We start from the raw sequence: 10,731 nt of genomic DNA on the forward strand, positions 1-10,731 counted from the left end.
TGTTTTTGTTTAGCTACCATTATTTCACTCTATCAATACATAAAAGAAACTCTCCCCATTAACCTTACTGGTAAAGCATGCTGTAGATTCTTCTAATGGTCAGTCACCAGAATTAGCTACTATCTCTACCTGCATGGGAGAGTCAGGAATTTTAAGAAGCTTTAGCATATAAAGAGCTGATGAATTAAAACTGAAACATATTAGTGCAGGGGAAACAGGACTGTTGTGAGATATTGCTCCTCCCAGTAAAAGATAATTAATCTACCGCACCTGCACGAAGAATCCTGCAAAGTGTCTAGCAGCACTCATCAAAACTTCATGCAAGCTTATCCACCTGCATGCAATCACAGTTGGTCTCCATGTACCCAGGGGATGGGCCAGTTTCCACTCCTAGCGTCATGTGGTCTAACAGTGCAAAAGATAACGCACAGCAAGGAAGAGGCTGACTTCGAAAGCTTGTTCAGCTACTTTGTGAACCCAAGCAAGCCGTTTGTTTTTTGTGTGCGTGTCCATCAGCCCACCTGGAAAAAACGGGATCCAGGAGGTGAAACCTTGCTAAAAACTGCATTCAGTGCATCCAAGCTGAGTTTTCTTGAGACAAACAAATGCACAAAATTAAATCATTCACTTCCCTCTGTGATAAGGGCTAAGAATTAGTTTAGGGTGGGCCGAGAAATCTACTTCAGGGTGTTCTGCTTTTGGGACGTAAGCCAAATCCTAGTCCATGTAAACAAGACTAGCATAGCTGGTTATTAACTCATTGGCAGCAGACCAAGCCTTCAGTTTTATTTGGGACGCTTATATGCAGCGCTGACTTTCATTTAAGATGGCTATGGGGCCCTCATCTTTTCCTACACTGTGTTCTGCTACTAGCTCTCGTGTGTCAAAGGGTGGGCCCTCTTCCACTTGACAAGATGAAAAGTACATAGTGATTGCAGCCCCCACAATACCTATTGACATCGCATCAGCTTAAGAACTCCTGCTATAAAGAAAGCTCATGATGTCCGGTGGAAATGGACTGTGGGCTATATTCCCTGCTTCTTCCTCAGCTGCAGGAGCACCAAAGCTTCCACACTAAATGCTGACATAGCACCATGTCTTCTGGACATCTCAGGATGCCCGCTGGGTTTTCACCTCATATGTGAGGCAGAGACATGGGGAGAAACACAGAGGTCTCCAGCTCTATTCAGCCACTATTCACCTTGATTAATTTTACAGCTAATGACTCTCCGGACATGATGATGTATGAGGCCCTGTCGGTGACAAAAAAATTGAACTTTTACTAATTAAATAGAACATCTTCATGGGGTGAAAGGTTTTGCTAACAAAAGTAACTCACAAAGAATTATGTCGGCTGGAGACTACTGCTGCAGTCAGGCCAAGGGAGGACAGAGAGAGAAATGAAATATTCATGCCAGTAACTGGCCTAACATTTCACTCCCAGGTTGACTCTCTGAACAGCAAATTCTTATGTTTTTTTTCCACTTTCCGATCCAGAGTCCACCCTTCTGCCTCACAAAAAGAACAAGCATGCAGCTGTTCACCTGAAAAATGTCATTCAGTGTGCTGCTCCTGTCCCAGCGAGACAAAAGCCCTCAGTCTATCACAGTAGATAGTTTCATAGTTTCTAGGGTCGGAAGGGACTTGATCATCTAGTCCAACCCCCTGCCATGGCAGGAAAGAGTACTGCGGTCAAATGACCCCACCAAGGTGTACATCCAACCTCCTTTTAAAGACCCCCAGGGTAGGAGCCAGCACCACTTCTCTTGGAAGTTGGTCCCAAATCCTAACTGCCCTGACAGTGAAGTCGTGCCTCCTGATATCTAGCCTAAACCTACCCTCTGCCAGCTTGTGACGGTTATTCCTGATCACTCCTGGTAGTGCTCGGGGGAACAGGGACTCCCCTAGCGCCTGCTGGTGCCCTCTGACTAGTTTGTAACAGGCCACCAGATCCCCCCTCGGCCTTCTCTTTTGGAGGCTGAACAGGTTCAGGTCCTGTCGCTTCTCCTCATAAGGCCTTCCCTGCTGCCTCCTGTTCATGTGAATGGCCCTCCTCTGGACCCTCTCCATGTTGTCCACATCCCTCCTGCAGTGCGGCTCCCAGAACTGGACGCAGTACTCCAGCTGTGGCCTGACCAGTGCCGCATAGAGGGGGAGGATCACCTCCTTGGACCTGCTCGAGATGCATCTGTGGATGCATGACAAGGCGCAGTTGGCCTTCCTGTCTGCATCCCCACACTGCCGGTCCATGTTCATGTTGGCATCAATGACGACTCCAAGATCCTTTTCCGCCTCTGTGCTGACGAGAAGGGAGTTCCCCAGCCTGTAGGTATGATGCCGGTTGTTCCTCCCCAGGTGCATCGCTCTGCACTTGTCAGTGTTGAATCCCATCCTATTCTCATCCGCCCACCCCTGTAACCTGTCTAGGTCCGACTGTAGCCTACTTCTCCCTTCTAGCATGCCCACATCCCCCCACATCTTAGTGTCATCAGAAAATTTGAGCAGGTTGCTTTTTACCCCCGCGTCCAAGTCACTGATGAAGATGTTGAACAGTGCGGGCCCGAGGACCAAGCCCTGGGGGACACCACTGCCCACATCCCTCCAGGCTGAAAATGACCTGTCCACCACCACTCTCTGGGTGCGGCCCTCCAGCCAGTTGGTGACCCAATTGACGGTGTGGGTGTTGACACCACAGCCCCCCAGTTTCTTAATGAGAACAGGGTGAGAGACAGTGTCGAAGGCCTTCTGAAAGTCCAGGAAGACTATGTCCACTGCTACCCCTGCATCTGATGATTTGGTGATCTGATCATAGAAGGCCATCAGGTTGATCTGACAGGACCTGCTGCTAATGAACCCGTGTTGGTTGCCCCTAAGCATGACCTCCCCTGCTGGCCCCTCGTGGATATGTGCCAGAATAATTTTCTCAAACAGCTTGCCTAGGATCGTGGTAAGACTAACTGGCCTATAGTTTCCCGGGTCCTCCTTCTTCCCCTTTTTGAAGATGGGAACCACGTTGGCTCTCTTCCAGTCCTCTGGCACCACACCACAGTACCATGAGCGCTTGTAAAGCCATGCCAGGGTTCCTGCAATGACCTCAGCTAATTCCTTTAGTACTCAAGGGTGGAGATCGTCTGGACCGGCTGACCTGAATACATCCAGTCCCTCCAGAAGTTCCCGGACTAGATCCTCACTAACCCTTGGCCTGGTGCGCCTCCCCTGGGGCCTGAGGGGGTCCAGCAGGGGGGTGACTGTTCCAGTCCCTGCTCAGGAAAATGGAGGCAAAGAAATCATTAAATATATTGGCTTTGTCGTCTGGTATGATGACCAAATTTCGTAATGTGTCCTGCAGGGGCTCCACATTACCCAGTACCTTCTTTTTGCCCCCTATGTATTTAAAGAAGCACTTCTTATTGTCCTTAATCTGGGAAGCTAGTCCCAGTTCCATCTCAGCCTTGGCCTTCCTGACTGCCCCCCTACATCCTCAAGCAACTGCAGCATAGTCATCCCTGGTGATGGCCCCTTCTTTCCCTTGGGTGTACACCTCCCTTTTAGCTAGGAGACACTCCCGGATGCTTTTAGTGAGCCATGGGGGCTTGTGTGCCCTCCTTCTTCCTTTGATCCACATTGAGATTACCTCCCTTTGGGCTTGGAGGATCATCTCCTTAAGGAGCAACCACTCTCCTTGGACACCTGGCTCCCCTCTCCTCTGGGACCTCAGTGCTTCCCCAACTATTCTCCTTAGCTCATTGAAGTCCGCCCTCCTGAAATCTAGGGCTGCTGCCTTTGCCACCTTGTGTTGGACGGTGAATTCCAGCAGGCGATGATCACTGTCGCCCAGGTGGTTGAGCACCTGCAGCCCCCTCACCGGGTCATCTCCTGTGGCCAGCACCAGGTCCAACAAGGCGTCTCCCCCCACTCCAGCTGGGCAAGAGGTAGCATATGTACCAGCATAATGGAGTTTGAGACCTATGGCAATGCTATCCAGTAGGGCTGTGTAAAATTTTGCCACCAGTTGTTTCAATGCTGTTTCAATTTGTTTTGAGGTTGAAACAGCAAAATCGAAATGAAACAGATATCATTGAAACAGCCTTGAAACAAAACGAGGTAAGTCAAAATGTTTCACCATTTCAAGCCTGTTTCAACGTTTCGCCCATAGGCTATAACGAGGAAGGTTGAAACAGCCTATAAAGTTGTCATTTTTTGCCTGATTTGGATTAAACTTGCAGGAATGGTAGCTCCTTCCTGGGATACAAAGCCTGCCAGGTTTCATGGAGATAGGTATAGGGGGCATGGGGGAAGTGAACAACAAAATCTTGAAAGTAAAACTCATGTCATGTGTATGTGTTAAGCCCCAGCAGGGTCAAAACTGCAGGCATGCTAGCCCCTGCTGAGGTCACAAAGCTTGCCAAGTTTTAAGGAGATCGGTGCAGGGGTTTGGGGGGAACTGCAGCTCAAGCTGTGGACAAGCAAAACTCGTGACATGGGTGACCCTGTATGTGTTAAGGCGCAGCAGGGTGAAAGCTGCAGGGATGGTGGCCCCTGCTGAGGCCATGACACCTGCCAGATGTCAAAGAGATTGGTGCAGGGCTTCTGGGTTCTGGGGCCCTGCACCTCTAGCTGCTGACAGACAAAGCTTGTGACATGGGTGTTTGTGTAACTGCTGCCTCTCATCAGGCAGCAGGAGTGAAGATCCCCCATCACTTGCCACTGCAGACCTGGGGGTAATAATTGACCATAGTATGAACATGAGCTGGCAGTGCGATGCTGTAGCCAGCAGGGTCAACAATACCCTGGCATGTATCAACTGATGCATCTCCAGCAAAATCAGCAAAATCATTGCCCTGCACCAAATAGGAAAGACAACTGGGGGTCAGGTGATCCCAGCAAGGTGACTGTGTAGTCTCCTCTTGAAGATTTCCAGGGTAGGTAATGGGACCACCACTGGAAAGAGCTTATTCCACAGTCTGGACACCCTAGTTGTGAAGTACTTTTTCCTAATGTTGAGCCTGAAACAAGCCTGAAATGATCTTCCAGGAGTTTGTGACCATTACTCCTAGTTTTCCCCAAGGGTTCCCTGGTGAACAGTTGTTCACCAAGCCCTAGATGCATGCTTCTGATGTAGTGGTAAGCTGCTACCAAGTCCCCTCTCAGCCTTCTCTTTTTCAGGCTGAAGAGTCTCAGGTCCCTCAGCCTTTCTTTGTATGGCTTGCCGTGCAAGTCTCTGATCATATGGGTAGCCCTTCTCTGGACTCTTTCAAGTTTTACCACATCCTTCTTAAACTGCAGAGCCCAGAACTGGACACAGTACTCCAGCTGCGGTCTCGCCAATGCCGAGTAGAGCTGAGTAGAGCAGGAGAATCACTTCTTTGCAATGGCTTTGCACAAGATGCATCAATTGATGCACGCCAGGGTATTGTTGGCCCTGATGGCTACAGCATCACACTGCCAGCTCATGTTCATACTTTGGTCAATTATTACCCCCACGTCTGTGGTGGCAAGTCATGGGGGATGTTCAGTCCACAAGTTTTTCCTGTCAGCAACTAGAGGTGCAGGGCCCCAAAAACCAGAAGCCCTGGACCAATCTCCTTGACAGCTGGCAGGCTTTGTTGCCTCAGCAGGGCCTAGCAGGCCTGCAGCTTTCAACCTGCTGCACCTTAACACACACAGGGTCACCTATGTCACGAGTTGTGCTTGTCCACAGTTTGAGGTGCAGTTTCCCCAAATGCCTCTTCACCTGAAACTTGGCAGTCTTTGTGGCCTCAGCAGGGGCTAGCATACCTGCAGTTTTGGCCCCGCTACGGCTTAACACATATACATGACACAAGTTTTGGTTTCAAGACATTGGGGTGCAGTTTCTCCGAATCCTCTGCATCTATCTCCTTGACACTTGGCAGGCTTCATGCTGCCGGAAGGGCTACCATTTCTACATGTTTCATCCAAATCAGGCCAGAAATGACAAAGTAATAGGCCGTTTCAACATCCCCCATTATATCCTATGGGTGAAACGTTGAAACAGCTGCAAAACAGCGAAACGATTTCGGTGGAAAGGAACAGAAGAGCTGTTTTGAATAGAAACAAAATTCAAAACAGAATGTTCTTCCATCAGAACGTCAAAACGGACGCTGCCATTTCGCACAGCCCTACTATCCAGCAGAAGAGAATCAGTGTTTCGGTATTCTGTTTCTATCCTTGTCATTAATTCAGCTTGTGATCATAGGCAAGTCACTTCACCCTGCTAGGCTTCAGTGTCTCCATTTGTAAATGAGATGGGAAAACAGCTTAGGAATAGGTGAGGTATTGCGATGGCTCTTATTATTGGTGGCAAAGCACAGTGCCATCCTCTGAATAAAGGCACAGGAACACCAGTGCCTTTACACTGCTTCTCTTGCTCTGTTCACTTCAAGGGAACTACAGTGGTCCTAAGTTGCAGGAAGGGAAGTTCAGATTAGATATTAGGAAAAAAACCTCTCAGTAGGAGGGTAGTAAAGCCCTGAAAGAGGCTATCTAGAAAAGTTGTGGAATCTCAGTCCTTGGAGGTTTTGAAGACTCAGCTAGATAAAGCCTTGGCTGGGATGATCAACTGGGGCTGATCTTGCTTTGGAGCAGGGGGGTTGGACTAGATGTGACCTCCTGAGGTCCCTTCCAACCCTATTTTCTAAGATTCTATACTCCTAATTTCTATTATGATAAGTGGATCTGGCCCTTTTATATAAGATCAATGCAAAAGTCTGAGTGACTGAAGAACCAAAAGAGGCTCGCCAAGCAGACTAACAAAAGCATTTGCACTGAGGAAATGGAACAGGTACCATCACATGACATGAGACTCCCATTGGGGTCTCTCCGGCAGTAGGGGACTCCTGAAACAGTACCAAAGTGCTAAGATTTATTGGCCATGGCCACTCAGTATGATGATCTACCTAGCCCCCACTTAACTACCAAAGTCGTGTCCTGTCCCAGCATGCACTGGGACCAGAATTAAACCACAGATGGATTTTCTGGGTAGAGGACAGGGGATCTCTTCTTTGATATTTTCCAAAGCTGTTTCATGTGGTTTCATGATGAATAGATAAGGAAATGACCATGACCCTATGCCCACCTAGCCTCTCCGATGGATTGTATGAGCTAGTCACCAGTGATGGAATCAAGCAACCAAAGCTGATGTACAACAGTTGATCTGGCCCTGTATTTGTAGATGCCCCATTGCCCTTCACTTTCTTTCCCCTATTTTATCCTCTTTTTCCTCATTCCCTCTATCACACCCCGACTCTTCACCCCCCCCATGCTCCCACCTGCCTAGTGTAGTCCCTTCCATACTCCCCTCTTGCTAAGAATCTTATTACTTCAGTAATATTATTGTCTCCCTTTAATAAAGGGATTTGTGGCATTTTAACCAAGAAACCTACATTAAAATATTGAAATAGGTCATTAAATATTTATTTTTTTTAGCTACTTGTTAAGACAGAAGGAAATTGGGGAAAAAAAAGCTGACAGACAGGAGCATAATATTCACATTTTTTTGAAGAGACTGTTTATGATTATATTGCCTGAGGGACCTGTGGGGATGAAATCTGAGAGGCAGTGACGTTAGCATCTCCTCGTTCCACCTCGTCTGTCTCTAGCAGGTTTTTTTCTATTTCAGGGCACAGCTTGATGCAAGACAGCTGGAGTCTGGGCACCTAATTCTCCTTTCCCTTCTAAATGAGGGTCCAATGACCTGATTCCTCTCCCATTCACAACAGCATAAGTCAGAAGTATCTCAACTGCAGTCAAAATGACATATCCTCATCCCAGTGAAGTTGAAGGTGAGTTATACATGCTGAGGGTCAGGTTTCATAAGCCTTATGTTCCTGTTGTATATGTGTACCCCACTGTAAATTATGAGTAATTTCATTGAAAGCAGTAGTATTTTACTGGTGTAAAATGAGTGTGATGTCAGAGTGAAGCTCTGGGTCTAGAGTTTCACTTTCTCCACACTCCTACTTCCACCTTTTGCAAGAAAATCATAAACTCTTGAGACGAGGAAGGTGGCAAGAATGACCCCCTGCTAATGATCCTCAGCTGATAGCACTACGGGTGAAGTTATAATGTTACACCTAGGCCATACTACACCTGTAGAGTGTTAAATAGTGTTAAAGTTAGGATGAGCTGTGAGCAATCACAAGGCAGGGGCGGGCAATTATTTCAGGCGGAGAGCCGCTTACTGAGTTTTGGCGAGTTGTTGAGGGCTGCATGACAGTCAGCCAGGGCAGATAAATATTAATTTTCTAAAATTTTTAGGGGCCCCACAGGCTGGCTAGAATGGCCTGGCGGGCTGCATCCGGGGCAAAAAAAAAAAAAAAAAAGCATGCCGCCCCCATTTTCTGTGCACTGAGATGCATTTCACTGTTTATACAACTGAGGTGGCCATCATAAATGACAGTCTGGTTGCCCTCTGTCCTCCATTGATATGGAGCTGGATGCCTTTATGTCCTTTATTTTTCTTTTGAAAACAAAAATAGTGAACATAAAGGCATTGGGTTTTGTATCAATAGAGGACAGAGTAGCAGAAAACTGGAATGTCCTCTGTGACAGCCTCCTTACATACAACTGCATGTGATACAGCACACTGCATGTCAGCTCACATGTGGAACAGACTTGATTAATCAAATCTGCTCCCACCCACCAAATCTCCAGAGTGTCACGGGATGAAAAGGTATGTGTATAAATGCCCCTAGGCTCTATCCCTGCTCTGGGTGCGGGGAGGACAAGGTGGGACTAGGAACAGTGTATCCTGGGATGCTGGAGGAGTGTAAGTTGCTCATTTGATCTCTGTAGAGCAGACCGAAGTTACCCTAACATAAGTGAGGTAGCATGGCCCAGAAGTGGTGTAACTTTGAGATGATCAGGAGGCACTTAGCATGAGTTAACTAGCCTTAACATGTGACCACTTGCATTTTAGGTGCCTTTAGTATGGTCTAAGTATAACATGTAACTTCACCCTCTCATACAGGAAACACTCCAGTGCTTCATCATGACAACTTCCCTCCCACCTCAGTAGGAATCCTCAGCGGGAGCCATCTACCCCTGGGGTAAATCTGTCCCAGGTCCCTTGGCACGTGTCCCAGAACCAGCTTCCTGGATTTAACTCCTCATTTTCTTTTTTTTCAGGTTCTGGGTCCTCTCCATCGATTCATAAATGTTATGCCAAGGATGTACCATTTAACCATGACTTGGGTTGACTAAATGTATATTCCAGAAAGCAAAGGAAGATGAGGTTTGAAATGAGAGGCTGTAGCAAACATCTCAGTGAAACTGAATCCTGCAGTGACTCTGTTAGAGACAACACGGGCTCTGTCTCAAGCCTGAAGGAGAGGAGGTCTCCAGTGGAAGCTGTTATGAAAAGCAGAGGGATGCTATCCGTCTCTCTAGCACATGTGGCTGTCTCGAGCGTGCAGGCAGAAGCCTAAGGCAAAGAAGTGTTTAGAGCTGTTCATTGTGTGGGTGACTGGACTGTCAGGAGCATACAGCTCCCAGTTTGCTTAGGGGCAGCCTGCTTTGTATTGTGCATGCACATATGCATACACACACCCCCTTGGACACACTGCATTTTTGTCACCTGCTATTCAAGGCTTTTCATTTGCATCTCCAGGTGACTGAAAGCACCGAGGGAGCCAAATGAGTGTGGAAACAAAAATAAAACCATTTTGTGGAGCATCTGGGCAATTGACCTCCACTGACCACACATAGCATTTTTTGGATCACATTAGGCTTTTATACTATTTGCATTACAGCCTGAACTGTCAGTGATACAGTCGCACCACATTATGGTGGTCTTGAGAAAAGATCTAGCAAACACAGCATGCTAAGGCATAATGAGTGATTATATTGTGCTGTCTTTTGTCTTTGCTGCCCAATGCAAAGGATGTTAAAATCATATTTTCATCCCTCCCTTCTCACTAAAGCTGTTCATAAACAGCTGTTTGATCCTGGAAAGCTGCTGTGATTTTTTGCATGGTTTTTAATTTCTTATTGAAACTCCCCCAAAACATGCAGCTACTGTGGCAAACAAAAATGAAATATGTCAGCCAAATCCCAACTTTTTTAGCAAAAACATTTGGGGTGGAGGGGAGCAAAATATTTAAGCTGGAGTGAAATGTTAATTTTTCAAGTCATCCCCCCACCCCTTACTAGTTATGATTGACAAGATTTTTTTTTCTTACTTAAGAAAACAGAATGGATCATTTTAAAGAGCTTCCCTTTTCACCCCAATTGCTGAAACTATGACTGTCTGGCCTTCACACGGTAGATATGAATGGGGGGACATTGCTTTAAATTTGATCCATGTTGTGTCTGACTCAGCACCTAGCATTGAATTTTGGCCCCTGCTGCAGTAAACACAAAGGGGTGATCGCAGCAGACAATCATCCAAAAATATGCTGGCAAGGGAAGAGTGCTGTGGCTTCCAGAACAGTGTATGACAATTACAAGTATACAAGACAGTCACAGTGACAGAAATAAATCCAGCTCCAAGTGGAGGTGCCTTTGAAATTTGCTATCTGCATTTTTGCATGTTTTAAACTCCAAAATGCTGTCTTGATTTGACCCAGTGACTAAGGTGTGAGGAATAAAAAAAACAAACAAACCTGAAAAGAGAAAACTAGTCACATTTCTTGGGCAAGATTTTACACTAACGGTTTTAATGATTCTATCCAGGTCTGGTGCTAATAGCTGTGAAAGAGGTTCTATAACCAC

The sequence above is a fragment of the Crocodylus siamensis genome, chromosome 11 (assembly GCF_052110815.1).
Source record: "Crocodylus siamensis isolate JL-2025a chromosome 11, ASM5211081v1, whole genome shotgun sequence".
Classification (NCBI taxonomy): Eukaryota; Metazoa; Chordata; order Crocodylia; family Crocodylidae; genus Crocodylus; species Crocodylus siamensis.